This window comes from Anser cygnoides, chromosome 3, assembly GCF_040182565.1.
Source record: "Anser cygnoides isolate HZ-2024a breed goose chromosome 3, Taihu_goose_T2T_genome, whole genome shotgun sequence".
Lineage (NCBI taxonomy): Eukaryota > Metazoa > Chordata > Aves > Anseriformes > Anatidae > Anser > Anser cygnoides.
The window spans coordinates 65655435-65676686 of record NC_089875.1 but is presented as its reverse complement, the minus strand read 5'-3'; the positions used below and the strand labels follow the sequence as shown (position 1 = coordinate 65676686).

The window sequence follows — 21252 nt, the reverse complement described above, 5'->3', positions numbered from 1 at the left end:
TCCGCTAGCAGAGCAAGCCTCTTGTTTCCACAGGACGTGCACTGGACATTGTGCTGGTACCACGCACTACAGCAACTTCCACTCGCTGGGTAGGGGCACTTGAGCTCTTGAAGGCAGCTTTTGGTGGAGCCTTCCTTCCTCTTCACTTTTTCAACAGGGCAGGTAGGCTGTGGTGGAAGTCCTTAATTGTTTGGCCTCTCTTCTCCTTTTTCCACTAGCCTTATGTGCAGTATTTTAGCTCAGAGCTGTGACTTACAAGAGGGTCATTTGTACCCGTACATGTGGAAGTTGGCAGAAGGCAGCCAAATTTTTCTGAGTTCTCGGTCAAGACTCACCTGTCCAAAAATACTGAAAAACACTGCTAAGAAGATAGGCTTTCTCTTAGGCTGTTCTGATACACCAGTTAACTGCAGAGCTGTTAACAGGCTGAAGCACCTTAATCATTCTGAATCTTCTCTTCCATCAGTACTTTTTAAGGTCTCTTTGTTAATGGTTACTTCCACCATCCCCAGAAGAGCTTCACAGCCTCTGGGCCACCATCCAGAGAAGGTGACCCTGTGACTTTGCACTGTCCTCTGGCCACCAGTCTTCCAGAGGCGAAGATGTCCTCTGGGAGAGGGCAAGACTGGAGCAGATGGCCCGCAGGGGTTACCAGTTTCCCTGTCAGAGCGCAAGCAGCTCTGGGGTTAGCTGCCGGGAGACTGATAAAGGCTCCAAAAAGCAAAGGCTGGCTCAGCTCCCGTCACCACCATGTTTCTCTTTTCTGATTCTTCTTTCCACCCCTTCACCGAAGCTGAGAAGAAAATTTAAAAACATTCTTTCTTTGCTGTTTAGTTTGGTCTGCAGTCTAAACTGAGGTCCAGAGCTGAACAAGGCTGTCTTTTCAGTTTGGAAAGTCCTTCCTCGCTCCTAAAAAGAACAGAGTTTTGGGTAATCAGGAGAAGGAAGGGGCCAGTATCCCTTTCTCTTTTGTCTGCTATTTGGAAAAAATATTTTTTTAACCGCGTTTGCATATGCTGCTGATTTTGGTCATCGCATCATTTAAAACAACTCAATGTATATCACCTGCCTGTATGCTGCCCTTTTAAATATATTTCTCTGGTGTTCTTTTATTGGCTTCTTGGATTGTAAAAATCTCTGTTTATGTATGTATGCTCACAACCGTTTTCATTATGGGTTTCTATCATTGCTGCTGCTATTCTGTACAGTGTCTCTAATCAGTTACAGCTTTCCTGAGCCTACGGATGTGGAGGATACCTCTCAAAAGAGACGTCAGCTCTCTTTCAGCTAAAAAGTCTAATCAAACTCAAGGTCCTGGAGAAATGACAAGCTGCCTGGCTAGACTAAAGGTATTGGACCTCAAGACAAGTTTGCCAAGTTAGATCTTTTTAAATGCTTGTATGTCAATTAAAATGAGGTAAGCAGCCAAAAACTAAGGTCTATTGATGGTAGATCTTATTGTCTTCATTGCCACTGTTGTGATTTTAGGTATGTCTCAGTAAGATGCCTGGGAGATACATTACAGATTTCTGACAAACCACAGCAGACCTAGGCACAGGAGGCTTCCTGCATGTCAGGTTTGACAAGGAGTATTTTCAGTACAAACGGTTAGGAACAGGACATTTTGTTTTATTTAAAATTCCACAAAAGTTGTTTTTTTAATTCAGTTTTGGGGTACAGGATGAAGAGATTATTTTGTACAAGGAAACAATGATTGCCAATAATCATCTAGGAATCTAACTGAAAATGTCTGTTGCATTAAATAAAATGGTTAAAATAAACAATCTTCTCTTCTAATGATATCAAAGCAGTGTTATATTTTTAATTCTTTCTTTTCTGGTTTAATTCTTTCCAAAACTAAGTTTTATTTAAAATATTTTTTCAAGCTTTTATTTCAATGCAAATGTCATTTACTGTATAAAATTTGAATTTAAAATTTGTTGTTCATGGATTCATTCTAATAAATTTTACACTAATACAGTGCAAAATAACCGGTCATGTTACTGTATGTTATGGGATTATTAATAAATTCTAAATAAACACATAACTCTTAACAATCTCATCTGCACAAGGAGATACCATTTGCAAAATTGTTATATAGCAATTAATCATAATGCGTCCTTCTATAAAGAGTCTGCCCCAAAAGATGTGATGTCTCTGAGTGATGACTGAGGATGGATATTTAATGCCAGGACTGGACATCTGAAAAGCAAGTCTGCTTGCTTTATCCTGGGACTGATAACAGAGATTTCCACCATAGACTGGGAGTTATGCTGATGACTGCATTTTGGAGCAAGACTAATCCTTGGTCTTTTTTCTGTTGTGTGCAGCACAAGGAGAAACACAAGGGCATAATTTCAGTACAGGATAAATTTAGGTGTGAAAGTTCTTAACAACTGATAGGGAAGGTTCATTTAAATAATGCGTTTTGTTTTTTTTTCAGCTAGAGGTGAAACATAGCTTTTGTTTATGTGGACAAAATCTGGTGAGCAGTTGGATCTATTCAATTGGAAAGACAGCTCCTTCTGCCCAGGCAGTCTTCTCCACAGAGCTGTGGTCCTGCTCTCTGGGCGGCTGTGTGTGATGGGGCAGGCTGATGCCTCTTTGGCTGCAGTTTGTGCTTTATAAATTGCTCTTGCAGAGGTGTATGTGCACCTGTGGGCTGGTGGTGGTTGCTGGAAAGCAGCTTATTCAGCAACAAGATGAATGTCCTCAGCCCCGTAACCTCAAGGGGCTGGTGCAGACAGTGTTTGGTGCCTGGGTTTTGCTTGCCTGAATGATGGCACCGTACAGCAGTGGGCAAATATCCACAAGCTCCCAAATACTGCATACATTTGCTCTGCCTTGTATTTCTGGTGCTCTCTGGGGCAATGTGACCAGCTGCAGCTTGAACTTGATAAACTAGTGCTGTTTGCTGCAGGGACTGACCTGCCAAAAACCCGCAGAGGCTCCGTGCCCACGGGGCGAGGGAGGTGGGACCTCCCGGCTGACCTTCCTCCTTGTAAAACAAGGCAAATGTCCACCTCTGAAAAATAAATTATATAATAATAACAGAATAGCATTTCTAGCCTTATGTAAAGATGGCAAAGACAACAAAGGTATGGCATTTTTTTTAATTAAATATGGATTTCCTTTTTTTTTTCAATGTTTTTACTCTAAAGGCAAACCAAAGCATGTTTGTGCCAAGAACTGTTACACCCCTCCCCCATTTTTCTCTCTCTCTCTCTTTTTTTTTTTTTTTAATTGTATTTTTATATGCTTGGCAGAATTAATGATGAAAATCTTTCCAGCTGTGACTTTGCCAGAATCCTTTTCTGAAGCTCCTACTAATTTGGATTAAAACTGGATGGATGAAAGCCTCAAACAGCAAATCCTGGCAGTAGATCTGCTGAGGCCCCACAGCATAGACTTCTCCAACTGTTCTTATCTTCTGAGGCAAAAAAAAAAAAAAAAAAAAAAAAAGGGAAAAACAAGCAAACATAATTTTGCAATTACACAGTTGTTAGTGCTCCCTGCGCCTTCCCCCTTCGGGGGCCGCAGTGTACTCGCACGGGGCTCTGCGGTGAGGCCCTCCGCAAGGCCGGGCTCTGAGGTTGTGAGGGCAGGGTAGCGGTGGAGGCTATCGGGTGGAGGTGGAGGCCATCAAGGCTCTCCTGTGCCAGCTGCACCAGGACGCAATGCCGGGCCTGCGTTTCAGGAGGCTCGCCGCGCTGAGGGCTGCCTGTCTGACATGGCGAAGGCACCAAGTGCCCCACTGGAGCTGGCATCGTTTTTTTGCTCCGTCCAGGCCTTCTGCCCGTGCAGGCAGCAGCTGCAAGCTCTCCTCCTGCAACGAACGATTAAATTAATTTCTTCAAATTGGACAGATCAATCTCTGGCACACGGCCCGTGCTCTTTCCCCTCCTGCCTCTCTCCAGGAGAGCTTTCTGGAACCTTGTGCGCTTACCAAGACCTTGCTCGCTGTGTTTCTCTCTCCACAGCCACGCAAGAGACAAGGCAGTGCCCTAAATCCAGTGACAATGGCAGCCTGTTCTGGTGGCCTTGTAAGAGGGTGCCCACTCCACCTTTCTGCTGTTATGAGCAGAGAACGTAATTCAGGATAACTTCTCCTCCTAACAAAATCTGTAGGAAGCTGCTACCTTCAGACCGTGTCCCTGAAAACTTCTGCCACAGTTCCCATTTATAGTCTTAGTGCATAAACAGGGCATGAATTTGGGCACCCTTCATTTTAAAGATACTTTATTTAATCATCTTCTAATTATCAACAATCAGCAGGTGTGGAATCCCAGTTTTGAAATAAAAATGCGTATTTTAACAAGTTGCTTTGTTTTTCCATTGGATTCTAACTCTTAGTCTGGTGCATTAGAATCTAAGCGCACACAACGTAAGCTACAAGGAGCACACATTTTTGTGTGAACAGTTCTTACCGTATTCAGTGGTAATAATGCTTACCTATCAGAGAAGAGACTTTAGGTAAAAGATAGTATAGAAGTTCCTTGGTGACATTAAGGTCTATGTGAACCTTACAGTGAGAATAGATTGAAATGAAATACCTGAAAAACCTTTGAACAAAATAACCTAAAAAGTTAAGAATTTTATACAACTCTAGTTGAATTTGATTAAAGTTTTTAATTCATTCAACCCTTCAAGAACAACAAGAGATGGAAGATTTTTGAATCCTACCTCTGAATTTTCATCTCACTAAATCATTTGGATTGATTAGGCATGATTTGGATCACACCTTAGGAATGTATACCTAATTAAAAGAGCGAGCCATTTAATTCACTACCAATGAACTGGACAAAATGATTCACTGTTTCCCGTGATACTTCATTCTATCTTGATTTATGGAAACCATGTTTTGGGAATGAAACTTCCAAAATTTTCATTGTTTAAACCAACCATAGAGTGCTGTGATTTTTTAGAATTTCCAATAGCAGGCTTTCAGGAATTGCTATGTGCCAAAAAAAGCAACTAGCAAGCTTCTCGGAAGTGCAAACGTTAATCACAAAAGACTTAACTAGATTTAGGGTCCTAGCTCTCGAAAGACATTTGGAAAATCTTATTAGGAACTTCTCTATGCCTTCAAGTAACTGCTAATAGTTTTCTCAAAAATTTAAACATGGTTTTTGCATCTAGTTTCAGCAGAACAATTTGTTATCTAAGGCGTTAATCTGTAGATGTTAGATATGGAGTGGACTGCTGTGTTTGTCTGGTTTGCCCTTGTACACGGTACTTGCCACAGGATTTCCCTGCTTTAATTCCTGCTTTAAGTCCAACAACTCTGGCTGTGCTAAGGAGATTGTTTTTGTATTTCTACCACCGGCACTTGCTGTCTCCAGTGGAATGCTTCTTTTCTGGTTGTGTGAACCATGTGCTGCTCGGTAAAAGGTCAAGTAGCAGAGGAACAAGAGCTGATGCCTGTGGCATTACATACATAGAAGCATACCACTGGTGATTTCTTATTCATGATTGTGCTTTATGCCTTCTCTTTAAGGCTTTTTTTTTTTTGCTTGTTTTTCCATTGCTCTTAATATGGATTATGCAATATCTCACGTCAAGTGCTTTCCTGAGAAATCTTTTATCACCAGTATGGAATTGCAGTGCTAGTTTGTTAAAGCTTGCTTTCCAGATACTGATTTTGACTGGTGTTAATTGTTTTAATATTCTTGTTTTCTTGTCATTAATTGGGTCTTATGCCAAGGTTGGTACCACCAAGTTGGCAAGCCAATACTTTGTCTTTTACTAAATGAACTCACCATGAGCTTTATTCCAAACATCGCAAGTTTCTGCATCCTACTGACAATCAGTGTTTAGACTGAGCTTTGACTCAAGTCTACAGATGCTGAGTCAGCATCTATATCTAAAACAGTTTTGTTAGCCTCCTTCTAGTCAATGGAGAGGAATAAGTCCAGAGCACTTGTCAGTCTGCTCTTCTAGAGCTCTTGGATATGCATGACTTCTTTAAGAACATCTCTAGTCGGTAATGCCAATCTTTTACTGAGACTCTTTCTTTATAGTGAGGCCAGTTAATTCACCTTCATTCTGTAGATTCATATCAGCTGCTTCTTCTATAACGATGGATAAGAATATTTATGAAATAGTTCTGCCTCTTCATTTTCACCTACTTGTCCATCCAAAAGTGAACCAGTGTTTTTCCTGATATACAGCAAGAAAACAAGAATTCAGCCAACCAGCCAGCTAACCAAACAACCAAAGAAAGAAAGGAAGAAAGAAAAAAAACAACAAACCACCAGAGAACAAACACCCAAACATCAAAATCTCTCCTTTCTTAGTCACATCACAGAATTTATTTTCCTTTATCCATTTATCTGCCTTATCAGTTTTCTGGATTATCATTTCTAGGAGTTGTTACATACTTTTCCTTTTTTCACGAGTAATCTAAATATTTATTTCTAACAGCAGATTTTACTTCCCCTTCACTAGCCTGTTACTTAATACATACGATGCTTTTGGGAGATGGTGGGTGAGATATGAATTCTGCTTGGGAGTACCAGATTACATTTCATGAAGGGTTCTGCAGATGAGTTATTACTCCATAACAAGTCCTCAGCCTGCGGTTACACAAGCAGGGGAGCTAATGTGACAGTTCAGTGTTGCTGAAAGGATTTTTGTGCCTTTCCCCTGTTCCCCATTCCTGGCTTTTCTCACACTGTGCTCAGGAGAGTTGCCCACTTGTGCACCAGCTGTTTTTTATTGGACAGAGTCTTGGGTCATTTTGACTTACAAAGCCAGCAGAAAACTGCTTTTGCTGAAAAAAGATGATGACCAGGAAGCGACTTTTCTTCCATCAGAGGTAAGCTGTTGGATCAGCAGGCTGTGATCATGAAGCTGTGGTCTCTGCCACATCACTCTTACTTAGGCCAGAGGCTGACTGCAGAGACTGTGCAGCTCCTTGCTCAATCATTCAAGGACGTCCTGCCAGGAAAAGGAAAGCAACTGAAGAGTTTTGGTGTCACAGCTGGCTTTGTTGAAATGTAAAATAATAGAAAGTAGAAAAAGTCATTAGCGGCCTTTCTAAACATAGATTGACCATGTCTTTGAGAAAAGGAAAGAGAAGGAGAATCCTTTGAGAAGGATTGCATCTGGTGGTTATTTACTCACTTGTGACTTACGCTTTATTGTGTTTTTCTTCTCAATGAAGAGCTATGTTGTGCCTGTGGACAGCTTTATTTTCTGTTGTGGTCTGGGGACAGGGTGTGCTGAAGTTAACCAAGAGGAACCATGAGCATGAGCAGTGGAGCCACAGCCGAGTTTTTGGTCCATGCGATTTAGCACCTCGGAGGGGCGTGAAGAGATCTGCAGCACAGGGACACTGGCAGCCTCTCTTCAGATTCTGGAGGCTTTTAAGGTGTAGAAAAGTGTAGCCATAGTGTGTGTCACAGCAGCAAATTCTTCCTTTTTTGAGGGTGACTTTGGCTCCAGTGCTCTCTTTTTGAATACTTCATAACTATTACTTCTCTTTTCTTTTCAAAAAATACCTCTCCAAGCTGATTTGGCTCAAAATTGTTTCCAACCCTATCAAATGGGCCCTTTTGGAACATAATGTGTTTGTGATTTGGTCTGTGTCCTCTTTGGATTCATATCTCAGTGGCTACTTATTTTTACTGACAAATCAGTTCTTTCCTCTTGGTCTATCAAATGTGCTGTGGCCCGGCATTCCTTTAACTTGTTTGCAGCAAATTTTTGAGCCATGTGTTTCAAAGAGCATGCCCAGGTAGCTGGTGTGGTACATGGGTGCATTGTTGTGATGGATGTGCTAGGTTTTTGTTCTCTGCGAGTTCTCTGGTGGGACAGTCCTGGTCTGTGCTGGTCTGAGGAGCAGAATATAAAGCAGACTTGGTGTAGGAAAGCATTGACTCGTTAATCCCACCATGAAAAGTACAGGGGAACAGCAGTGTTGTGTAGTTTGTTAAGTCAGTTACCAGGCAAACAGCAGTGCCCAGAAGAGTTTTGGGTGCCGTTTGGAATGAGACATTATGTGAGTACTTTTGGGGACGTTTGTACCCCACACGCTGAGATGATGAAGTGGAGGAAGAGTAACAGAGCAGCAGTTGTGACGGCAGTGTGTACCCCAGATTTTATATCCTGCCTGAAGCCTGAAGGGATTTTCTGTGTGAAATGCAAGTGGACGCTCATTGCTGAGGCTGAGAACATCTTTCCCCGTGGAACATCTGCCTTCGGGAATTCAGGCTGAAGACTCTACCCAGCACTGAAACATTCCCTCTACAAATGTATGGGAACCTAGGACTCCTTGCACTGCAAAGCTTCCAGCCACGGATCTTGCACAATTATTCTATCTATATATATGTAAACCATACAACTATAATGTTTGACCGTCTCTCATTCTTGAATGCATTTGTCTGCACAAGATCCTTACGAAAGAGGTATTATTCCCATCTTTTCCCAAGGTCACATATGACGCCTGTGGTAGAGCAGGAAAACGAAGATCTTCCAAGTCTCAGGCTAGCTCCCAAACCACTCCACCATCTTTTCTGCTAAGGATGACCACAACCAGCTCACAATGCGGTACATTGATTGAGTTATTTTTCCATGCTGGGAGATAGAGGAAGCAAAACGTTCTGGATCTGTAGATCTAAATCTGGATCCAGCTGTGAAGCTAGTCATTTTGTAGGGTTCTGTTGTAGCATTTAATATTTTAATGCTTGTGGGCAATGTTGACATTCATTTTCTTTTTAACTGGAGGGAACCAACGATCCTTAAGGGTGTACTGAAAATACATAAATGTTTTTTAAATTAGAGGGGAAATTCATGATGAATTATAAAATAATTACTCACAATGTACTGCACATTCTGTTCAACAAAATATGTTGGACAGGTTATGGAAACTGTTTGGTACCATGAACAACAAGGCAAGCAGATTTGTAAATGTTTGGTTGTTAATTTTTTTCTGTCAGTTAGTGTACTCTTCAAGAAAAACTTCAAAGGTTGTAATCTGCACAGTTGGTATTGTTCACTTTAACCTGTCATTTGCAAGGAGGGTACTCTTTATTTTATTCTCAATTACAGCAAACAGATTGAGACCTAGGAAACTAAGAGAGACTTCATTGTAGTGGTTACTTTCAAAGCCTACCTGCAAGACTTTTTCCAAAAGTGACCCCCATGTGCTAGGTTTTCCAAAAGATGGGCAGGAAGAAACCAAATGAGGTTTAATAAGAGCAAGTGTAGAGTCCTGCACCTGGGAAGGAACAACTGGACGTATCAGTGCAGACTGGGGGACGACCTGCTGGAGAGGAGCTCTGAGGAGAAGGACCTGGGGGTCCTGGTGGACGACGGGTTGACCATGAGCCAGCAGTGTGCCCTGGTGGCCAAGAGAGCCAATGGGATCCTGGCATGCATTAAAAGTAGCGTGGCCAGCAGGTCAAGGGAGGTGATCCTCCCCCTCTACTCTGCCCTGGTCAGGCCTCACCTGGAGTACTGTGTCCAGTTCCGGGCTCCCCGGTACAAAAAAGACAGGGATCTCCTGGAAAGAGTCCAGCGGAGGGCCACAAAGATGATACGGGGCCTGGAGCATCTTCCCTGTGAAGAAAGGCTGAGAGACCTGGGTCTGTTCAGCCTGGAGAAAAGAAGACTGAGAGGGGATCTCATCAATGTGTATAAATACCTGAGGTGTGGGAGACAGAGGCGTCTGGCCAACCTCTTTTCAGTGGTTTGTGGGGACAGGGCAAGGGGTAATGACCACAAAATGGAGCACAGGAAGTTCCACACCAACATGAGAAAGAACTTCATGGTGAGGGTGACGGAGCACTGGAACAGGCTGTCCAGGGAGGTTGTGGAGTCTCCTTCTCTGGAGATATTCAAGGCCCATCTGGACGCCTACCTGGGCAGCCTGCTGTAAGGAACCTGCTTTGGCAGGGAGGTTGGACCCGATGATCTTTCGAGGTCCCTTCCAACCCCTTCAATTCTGTGATTCTGTGATTCTGTGAAAAACTCTTTGTGACTGCTAATGTCAAGAAAGAGTAACTCATCTATGGAGCACTGCTGGTCTGTGAGCTCCCGTGGTGGTGAGACTAAAATGTACTCATGGAATTTCATTAAAACTGGTAAGTCATTGGTTCTTATCACTCCACATCTGAAATAAAATAGTGACTGCTTTATTTAACTCAGCATCGTGCTGAAATACTCAGTATGATAGACACAAGAATAACATTTAATTTTTAAGAAAGCTTTGTCTTATTAATGGCAGATCTTCACAGGGGTCATATGAGAATGGAGATGTCATTTAAAACTTACTGTTCTTCCAAGTCACCTTCAGGCACATTTTGCCAGATCTGAAATCTAGAGCAGTGTTGACACTATTCTCTCACTCCAGAGACAATAGACCCTTCAAATCCTCTTCCATCACTCAGCAGAGCTGTGACAAGGCGAAGAGAAAAACATCACAACATTTCAGAGAGTCTGGCTTAGCCTTCTTCACAGGATGCTACAAATCAACACAAAAAGAGAGGAGAGGGTGGTGAGGTATCTCCAGCATATGCCTAGAAGATTATTTTCAAAGTTTTTTTGTTCGTTCTTCTATAAATGAATCCCCACTATGATGACGGATAGTTTCAGTCTTAAAGGTAAAAGGCTGAACTATCAGATTACTGGCTACCAGATATGGACAGCTGATTGCATTGGCTGTTCCAGCAGCCTGTGTTTTTATGTCCGTGCTTAGCTCTACCTTTCTAGCTGCACTGCTACAGATGGATACTGCATTGCTATTCCTAGATGAATTTACAATAATAGACATCAGAGATGGAAAAATACCTAATGGCCCATTCCCCTATAGCTGCCAAATAGACTTCATTAAAAAAAAAGTGCAGGCTAATATCCTCCATGGCAATCTTTTACCATGAAATATTACATCCTCTTTATAGTCTGGGCAGAGAGCAGAGAAAGCAGGAAACCTAACTGCTTCTTGGCTTAAGATTTTGCCAGTCTGTAAGCCTGGTACCCAAAGACTTTATTTTGGTACCAGTTGCCTTTTTCTTTGTAGGGTTGGAGTGTCTGGAAAGTTGGACCGGGCTCTTTTTACAGTGCCCAACATGTCTGTAGTGTCAGTACCCACAGTTCTGAAAAGGAGGTAAAGAAGATTTGTTGAATTACAAACACTAAGCACCTGGTTGCTATATTTTTAGCTCAAAGCCCAAGTGCTGTAATTTTGTAGTAATCTCTGCTGTAACTCTAGGATGCCTTTGTAGTTACAATGGCTGCGTGTACTTCGACTCACCACCAGAAATATAACTGTTCTGAGTGGGACAAAAGGGTGTCTTTCTTCCAAGTGATCACTATCTGCTGGCTGTCTGATCAGGTACATAACTGGACTCTTGCTCATAATTGTACTCTGAGTTCTTTCAGAACTAATCATATTGTGATTTTATAAACCAGCTTTTTCTGCATTCTAAGGCTTTTGTGTGTGTGCGATTTTATTTCCTTTTTCTCCTTCTTTTCTTTTCTTTTCTTTTCTTTTCTTTTCTTTTCTTTTCTTTTCTTTTCTTTTCTTTTCTTTTCTTTTCTTTTCTTTTCTTTTCTTTTCTTTTCTTTTCTTTTCTTTTCTTTTCTTTTCTTTTCTTTTCTTTTCTTTTCTTTTCTTTTCTTTTCTTTTCTTTTCTTTTCTTTTCTTTTCTTTTCTTTTCAAATCTGGATTCTGTAGAAGTAACTAAAATGCCTCATTTAGGTTATTGAACCTGCAATGGAAAAAAAAAAAGGCTGCAGACACTGTAATGGTTTAATTGGTATTCAATTGCTTGTGCTTTTTCAGTCTTTTAAATAAAAATATCAAAGAATGAACTATAAAACCAGATGTATATCTCCAGAGATTTAAATTGTCCGTTTTCCAGGGACATGCTTTAATTCTCCTCCCACTTAGTAATTTTACATTGGCGCAAGTCCTTTGGATAAGAAAGGGCAACTGACCCCTCCAAAATTACTGTTCTTGCATTGAGCTGGAAACTACGGGATCTCACAAAATCTATAATCTCATTAATTATAATCATATATATATATATTTATATATTTTAGTTCTGGATACTCTAATTAGTGTCTTGGAAGTGATTCAGAGGAAGGCTTCAGTGTATGCAGTTTTGCACATGCTTATGTGCTTAGCTAGGTTCAGAAATTATTATAGGTAAGGAACTATTGATGACCAAGCTTTTCCACTCCTTTCCCCATTCCTCCCCCTCTACCTCACACCCATCATTATTTAGTTCAGGTGCTCTTTATTGCATAAATGTCTGCCAGGAAAAAAAAAAATTGAAACCCTGGCTTTGTGTTCTGAATGTCCCAAGACTTTGGTTCTGCTGGTCCTTCTGAGAAATGGGGTTCTGATGTGGCCAGCCCCTGCTAAGGTGAAGAATCAGCAGCCTGGAAGGGGTGATGGGCATAGCACTGCCTAGACAGGCTGATAAAGAGGAAAGGAGTCTTTGCCTGGGTGTTGCAGGCCAAAAAATACACCTACTCTCTGACCAGGACAGCCAGAGTTGGTGTGTTGATTGGCTTTGTTTTGTGCTGTTGGTACCCTTTCTGTTGAAACATTGCTTTGTGCCCAGGGGCACAGGGATTAGAAGGACCAAATGTACCATGCATTTGGCTCCAACGTGGCTGCTACGCCCTGGTGAAAGAGCCCACCTGTTTGCAGGTGGCACACCAGCCAATCTCATGGGATTGCAGTTCTTCTTCGTGGATCGTATTGTGGTAACTCAGTCAGTTCAATGGCTGGGACCTCTATTTGTAATGTTCAATGGAGTGGGGTGGGGATCTAAATAACAAAGGAAATACCCTGTTTATACAAATTGGAAAAGAGTTTGAAATCCCAAGGTAACATCTTGTTCTGGTTCTTTTGTAGGTTCACCTACCTCTTATGCATTAGTTGTGACAGAACGAAGTTTTTGAAGACCTTTCATTTTCCTGACTCCTGTCCCAGAAGCAGAAACTCAGGATGAGGTAGGATCTACACCAGCCTCAGTTTCTTGTCAATTCTCCATCAGTTGCCATCTGAACATTAACTGTATTAATATGTATGCAATAACATATATATTGGAGAAACAGACACAAAGTATGGTTTCTACTAAAAATTATCACTTTATTTATTATGGAAACCATGGTCTTGACTGTTATCATTGGTTTAAAATATGACTAATTGTTTGGACAGGGCAACACTATAGTTGGATGGCTGGCTAAAGAGTGTAAGTTGTTTAAGAGTGAAGTAGTTGATTTTGATGATAAAATATGCTCAAATATTATTACAGTTGTGTGTTTGCCTGAAAATTGAGGGGAAAAAGGATTTTTTTTTGTCTTTTTTTTGGCTGAATTCTTGGTTTTCTTGGCCAAGGAAATTGTTCTGTGTCAATCTGATTTGCAAAGAAATTGTTCAGTGGCAACCTGTAACTGTTTATTAGAGCTGTTGAGCTAATGCTGAGATTGGGGACCTTTTGTTAGAGTTGGAGAACAGCAATTGGTTCCCTGAGAGAGTCTGAGGTATAGAATGAACCTAAACTTATTATTAATTGTGCTTGCAGTAGAAGAAAATGGAAAAAACAATAAAGGGTTGCTCATATGGAAATTTCCAACTCCATTTCTATTGCAACTCAGAATTTGGGAGAGGTTGATCTGCCTATTCTAAAGTTATATTTTTCCCTTCTTAATCTAGCTTTGAAAAGCATGGCAAAGAGCAGAGGGATTCGTAGCCTCTTTGACTATTCTGAATAAGGCTAGTATTTCTCAACCTTTCTTATTTGAAGAAGGATGTAGCCTTATAAAAACCTATGAACCTTTTTGTGTCCCACTATTCATGGAATAAAAGGGTCAGTAGTAAGTAAGAAAATTCATAGGATCATAGAATTTATGGCATCCGGGCTAAAAATTTGGCATATTTGTAACTTGATCTTGTAGTCAAACAATTTGATTAGAAATGTTGAAAATCTCTTTACGTCTGCCAGTAGGGGTTGCCAGCCCACAGGACCTGATGGCTGGGTGACTGGCTCCCAGTGTTTTCTTCAGCAGGCAGTGACACTTCTCTGCCAACCACCTTGGAGACTGTGGGTGTGTTTAAAGCAAGGTGCAGTCATTTTAACAGCCACATCCTCCTTGTGGTCCGTGGACCTCAAGCTGAGCAGCAAAGATGAGAAAGTAGAGCTGTGGCTCCTAGCAGGCACTTTTACTTCATTCCTCTGTTCTATAAAATTTCTGTTTTTGAGCTCCAGATGGACAATGGGGGGATGCATTAGAATTGCTTCTTCAACAATAACTATGAAGCAAATATAGCATTTCTCACAGGAAAGAAGGATACCAGCTCTAGAGCAGAAAAAGTCTCTTCTCCTGTATTTTGTCTGGTGGGGTGATGGACCTAAGCCTACATAAGAGGATAGAGAATCCTTTCGTGTTACATCTTGAAGCAGAGAGAAGATGTTGAGAGGCACTTAACATGCTGTTGTCCTTTGGCAGGGGCTAGCTTAATGGGGCTGGTTGCAATATGTGCACAAAGTGATAACAAATCCGCAGACACGGAAACAATGCAGATTGACATATTCTACAAACCAAAGATTTTCAGGCTGATTATAGTAGAAATCCAAGGCTTTTTTCAGCTAATTGCAGCCGTACAGTTGGCATAAACTCTAGGAAATCAGAGTTTATAGAACTGTACTCAGAGGTGATGTGTCAATTGCATCACCTTCCACAGACCCTTTTTTTCCAGCCTTGGGCTACATCAGATCAGATGAGCTACTTTCCGTGACTCTTCTAGGTGTAGAATGAAGTCTAGGTTGTTGCCTCTACCGTGCCATAGACCTAGAAGTAGAACTGGAACTTTGAATGTGCATTCCTACCCACTTCCTGAACATGCAGAGATGCAAGTCCTGCAAAGGAAGCTCACTGCTGGCTTAGTGACTGAGTGAGGTTAAAAAGGAGACATTACAATAACCTACTATTTAGAGTCTGGCACTCAGTGTATACTCATCATTTCTTAATCTGTCCCTGGGTCTGGTTATAATTTGCATCTTGAGCAATCCTATTGCATTCTGCATTTGCAGTTGTGTTTTCTTTTTCTATTGTTAAACCTGTTTTCATCTCACACATTTTTCATTCTTCTGCAACCCGTAGCCAGTGATAGATGAGAAGGTTCAAATGCAGAAGGTCAGTTAGATCATCCAGTGTCCATTGCTGCCAGCACAGGATTATTGCTTGCATGGTCTATTTGCTATTGTTTTGTCCAGTCGATTGCTAAATAGGCTCCGTTTATTGGACAAAGCTATGCCACCAATAATACCCCACATAACCTTAATTATAACAATGGAGTAGTCTGGGCTATTGTTGAGAGGTGGGAGATGGCCTTGTATGGTCAGAAAAATTATCTGTTTTTTGACTCTTGTTACTCAGACTAGACTCAGACTATATTTCTGTAGCACAATTCATTAACTGGTCAAATCAAACATCTACATCCAGAGCACTGTTCAAGTCCTGCTGATCTCTATCCTTTTAGTCTAGAATATTCTCTTAGCAGAAAACAGGTTGGATATTGGCACGCATCGACATTAACCCAAGGGCTCTTTGATATATTCAAGAGTATGTTTACTTGTACATTTACATTTGTTCTGGGCAAAAGGGTTTTCAGTTGGCTTTACCGTGGTTTCATATTGCTGTGGTTTATCTAGCAGGGAAGCCTATCTTAAAGAGCTCAAAAATACACTATTGATTTTATTTTTATTTTTTGCCTATAGAAGGAAATAAGAGTTTCATTGGCAGCCATAGAGACAGAAATCCATGGAATCGAAGACTGGGAATGGTGCCATAGTGCAAACATCATTGTGAAAATTACTTAGTGCACATTTCAGTAAGCTTAAATTTCATAAAATCCACGATACAAGTTTGAAACGTATATAACTCACACCGATTTCAAAATGATGTTCCTAGACTAGACTTTCAAGAATATTATTATATATTCAAGAATATATGACAATGAGAAATATAGAGTTAATCATTTTAAAGCAGGTTTCATCATTGCCTTAAGGTACGCTAACCTACTGAAATCAATGGAGAGGTTCCCAGCAAGCAATATGCAGCTGTGCATGTTATAGTATTGCGTAAATATATTCTGTGAAGGTAAATCTGTAGCATTTTACTGTTAGCTGGATAAAATCACATAAATATTCTTTGGATAGTTGTCTTTTGGATGTATAGTTCTCAGTTGATTTCACATAAATATTACTGTTATACACTTAACAAGGAAGCCTACGGAGGAGTGAAAATTTTGGCAGGATTCAACAGATTCTGCATCCAATATAAAAGAAATACACAGCTGCACTCCTCTTCCTCAGGGAGAGCAGAACTTTCTTTCACAAGGTAGCATGAAGGAGGGAAGATAACAATTTTTTCAATCAGGAGTGAGAAAATGCTGACGAAGAGCTGGCTGTGAAATCCTTCTACATTAAGCTTTTACAAAGTTCATCTGCATCTTCACATTGAGTAATATAGGCAGCTATGGGTGTGTGAGTATCAGATGGGTATCACCTCAGGGCGCCTACAGCCTGATTTCTTGGCACAATTGAAAGCCCTTGCTGTCTACTCAAACCTCTGCCTCTTGTCAAGCCTGCCACAGCTTCAGCTTTGGTATGGCTGATAATTTGTGATCCCCACTTGCCCCTGGGTCCTTGTGTAGATTCTCAAGTGCAGCAAGTCTTCTCTCACCGTACCTCTGGGATGGTCTTCATGATTCTCCTCAAACAGTATCCTGCTTTTGCAAGCAGCCGTCAATCAGGCTTTTAAGGATGTGGCAGACAGATGTTACCCAGTAGACAACAGGCTGGCCTGGGAAGCGGGGTCTTTTTGCAAACTCCCACTCTCTAGTTCATCTGGAACAAATATTTGAATGCCGTACCCTTGTATCCTCTGTCAGCATGCTGGTTACCTCTTCACCTGGTGTTTTATGGTAAGCCTCTCCCAGTTTCTCTTTCTGAAGACATTTTACCCCACATAGTTGCTGGGGGGACAGTGGGTGAGCAGGACTGATGTGCGTGCTCACGAGCGGTGTGCTGGAGTCGAGCACATCCTCGCCACAGGTCAGGCAGCATGGAGGTTTGAAGCAGGTTTCCCTCCTCTGTAGGGAGCGATGTAGCTGCTGCACTAGTGCAGTGGGAGGAAAAAAAGAGTGAAGTGTCTTTTTGTGACAAAGGGTTAACGGGGCTTGAACACCTACCTCCAGGAGCAGACTCAAGACTGAGCACAGAGGGTCCTGCTGTCTCTGACTGTGGTCCTGCTCTTTCCTTCTGTGGTTTCTCCAGGCCAATGTGAATAACTTCATGCTCAATGTGCTGGTTTCTAGGAATACTATTCAAAACTACCTAATTCTCCCTGGGAATTGTATCCTGACTGTCTAATTCCTGGCCAAGGAGTCTGCTAGGCAACAGGAAATCTACAAATTAAAACATTGCAACATCTAAGTCCCTGGCTGTACCCCAGCTTTGCTGGAGGACCAGTTTTCATCTGTTTGCCTATGAAAAATAGACTCAGATGTATATCCTTTCTCTTGCATCACTCAAATGATTCCTCATGCTTCCCACCGGCTATTACTTTTATTGCCCATGTGCAGTCACTTTGCTGCTCATTTAGTTCACTGTAACTCAGCCAGTAGCACTCTTGTTTCTTGATCCCCCAAAATGTGTGGTTTAAGGTCCCACATTAGCAAAAGTTGGTGAAAGTTAAGAGGGCTTAGACCTCCAGCTCCATTGATACATTGTGGTAGGAACTGGACCAGAGCATTTACCCATTGCAGAGATGGACTCTCCATCCTGATTCACTGGGCTGGACAGCTTCTTCTCTTCCTCAGCCCTGTTCTCCTTCCAAACAAAGAGGGTGGAAGGGACTGTGCTCAGAGTTGCTTGCTGATAGCAGTCAGTACAGCTCTACTTGTCCTCACTTCTGCCTGCCATTTACTGACCTCTCCAGTGTCATCTCGATGATCTCCGGAGTTATTCTCTGGAGAGCCAGCCCACAGCTCATCAGCAGCAATACCAACCGGGAGTCAAGAGGCAGCTCCCCTGCTAGCAGACTTGTTTTTGAGGTGACAGTTTGTCTCTACAGAAAAAGAGGTCTGAATGTTCAAGGAAATTTGTGGGCATTGATACTTGGGAGATTTTGAACTCCTTGAGGACTTCCAAATTGCAATTGCCAGGTAGACTACATCTACTCCCCTCCAGGCCCTCTTTGGTAGGGAGGTTTTTTCTTTCCTTGGCCAGCAGGAGAGGAAGGTGCCTTGCCTCTGACTGATGATCAAAGGCAGCCTTTGGAAGAAAGCATAAAACAGCAGAAATGTCTAATGAATTGCAGTATTCATTCCTAGGGTTATATTTTAGTGTGGCCAGAAGTGTGTGTGCCCTCTCCTATTTGATTTCTGTGTCCTTCTGTAATAGTATTATACTCAGCATTTAATAAGCTTCTCTTTCAGATGACCTGCCTGCAGAAATATGAATTAGTGATGTTCTCTCTGGATTAGTGACGTTAACACCATAACACACATTGTTCTGGGGACCTTTCGTCAGCCTTCTACACTTGCATTCTAAAAAATAATGAAAATCTTACTGGAAAATCAATGCTGATATTCAGGATCTCTTAGCAATGGCCTACTGACATCCTGCAGGTGGGAGAAGGCGTGAAGGCATACAGTCATCAGCTGCTGGTATTCAAAGAATGGCTGGCTCATTGCTTAGCTCTAATGGAAACACAAGACAGACCCCAAAACCACTTCCAGAATAGTTTTGGCACTTCCAGCTTTAGCTGCTCATCTGGTTTGTGGGACTCCCAGTGTTAGACCCTGCCTTTGCTATGAGGATCCAGGGCTGTTTGTCCCACCTTGTAGGAGAAAAGGGTTAAAAGGATTTGTGGTGAGGCACCCAGTCTCCCTGTCCAAGCTGTCATGTTTGCATGGAAGGATTTAATTATCACATTCACAGGAAACACCAGAAGAAGCCGGGATCACTCAGCAGGCTGTTAGACCTCTCTGGAGACTGTAGAGAACTGGTTCCCACTCTCCCACTGCACCAAGTCTTTCAGGTACAGCCAGGAACCCACTTCTATGACTGCTCCTCAGCAAATACTTTAGTTCCCATGAAGCAAAAGAGATTTCTTAAGGAAACAGGAAGGCCCCCTTTCTGAAGGGTAGGATGTGTGATGGGGAAAAGCAAGTGAACGAGGGGCTCAGCATCTTGCAAGAAGATTAATCACACCTTTTAATAGTAAAAAATACGTGCAACTAGTGCAATGCTCAGTTTCAGTTGTGCCTGTGAAGATGGACCTCTGGTCTGTGTAGCGGGGAGACAAATAAATTCTGGACTTGGAAGGACTCTTCCTGAGCTGCAGGAATAAAAACTTGTTTACAGTGCACAAGGTAAGATTTACTGAGCACTGTCATTATTAATTGCATGAGCCTATGTAACGACTCACTCCTTTCTAGCTGACATTTCCCTGGCCCAAGCTCAGACTCCTGGACTGTCATCAAGGACATTGTTATGCATAACATATTAACAGGATTGCTTCAGATTATATTATTTCTGATTATATCTCTCTCTTTTTTCCTTCCCAGTTTCTTTTTTTTCCCATGTCTGCTCATGTCCACGCTGCTTCTTCCCCCTCTCTTCTGGCTGTTCAGCTGCCAAATCTTCACTCGTATTTCCGTGCTGAGCTCCTCGCCTCCGATCCACGAGCACCACAAGCAAGCTGACTTTTAGTGCTTCCTCTCCAAGTGTCCCACAGAAGCCGGTGCTGCCTGCTGGCTTCGAGCAGCACCTCGTCACCACAGCAGAGAGCCTGGACCTCCCCGGGGAAAAGGGACCGTGGTCATGCTCTGCAGGCTTCGCGTGCCAGAGCTCAGGCTCCTGGTGGAGGTGGCATTGCATTGCCAGCTAGCGGGAGCTGGTCCCCAAACTGGGGGACCTGTGTATAGGACAGACACCAGCTGAGCATCAGCTACAGAAAATAGGCCAGATTTAAGGGTATGGAAATTCTTTGGTTATTGGGATTCCCCAAACTTTAGCAGTTGGCAGGTTTCATGTGCAAATAATATTTGTGACAACAGGAAGCCTGCGTGGGGATTAATATAAGGTTGGAGGTGGAATTAACTCTAATTCCTGGCTCTCGCTAGTTACAGATAGAGGTGTGCTATTACAGATTTCGCCTTGTGTATTTAAGAATCGTTACACTAGAACTAGAAGCAATGGGAACAGTCCTGCAACTAACGTTGCTCCATAAATTCAGCTGCATAACCCAAGAGTTCAAGCTGCATAATTAGATTTAATCTAACCTATAATTTACAAAGTGGTGTGTAAAGCGCATTAGAAGAAATTGATTTATTTATAATAATGTGATCTAAAGCATCTGATTTTAATAATTGGACAAGTGCTGAGCCAAAGGCCTAGATTTTCTGTCTATCAGCAAATTTTGCTGCTTCATATGCAAATGTGATAATATAATGAGTGTTGGAGCCTGGCTTGTCCTTGAGCGTACGTGCAGTTGTGGCGGGCCCCAAGGGCAGGAACAGGATATATGTCTCCAAAGGCATACGGGGGCCTCTTCATTTGCTCGACATAAATCTCAGTCTTTAATGACTTAAGGGAGAATGTTCAAATACTTAAATGAACATTATTCTTGAACGTGAAGTTTTAATAGTGCACATTTTAAGTTTATCATCAACCTGTATAAATTTATAGCAGATGAGAGACTGCGCATAGTGCGTTTCTGCTTCGAAACCATCGCCTCTTCCATGGTTGTGGAGTCAACCCTCTTGCCCAAAGGAGTGAACTCCTCGGCTTATAGCGTGCTGGGAGGAACGAACGGTGAGCAGTACGGGTGAAATGATTTCCACCACACCTACGTGCGGTTTGGGAGCAGCAGCTGCAGCTGCCACGGTAATTCTGCTTTTAGCTTTCAGTCAGTATAACGAGGAGAGAAAAGCTGGAGTGCCGTCTTTTAACTTTTTAGGCTGCATGCTAGTTGCGTGTCAAGGCTGAAATCTTTGTAGGTGGAAGTGATATATTTACTGGACACGTCTGAAAGCCTTTAAATTGAAAGCAACACCAAAATGGTTTAAACATGTATTTAGTCAAATACACTTTCAATAGCGTGAAATATGTAGCATAGCCCTTTTGTTTTGATTACAAAATAGCCAGCCTGTGTTTTCTGTCTGAAACCATACACCGGTAGAGCTGGATAACTTTCTCATGGGGCAGGATGGAAAGGAGCCAC

The 21252-nt window shown here is 42.1% G+C and overlaps 1 long non-coding RNA gene across 1 annotated transcript; it reads left to right on the top strand.

The window, feature by feature from the left end:
• The first annotated feature begins 12299 nt into the window (after positions 1-12299).
• On the top strand, positions 12300-20112 carry LOC106032447 (uncharacterized). The gene is made up of 3 exons (XR_001204863.3): positions 12300-12371; positions 12869-12966; positions 19595-20112. It is a non-coding gene; the product is annotated as an uncharacterized lncRNA (long non-coding RNA).
• The last annotated feature ends 1140 nt before the right edge of the window (positions 20113-21252 follow it).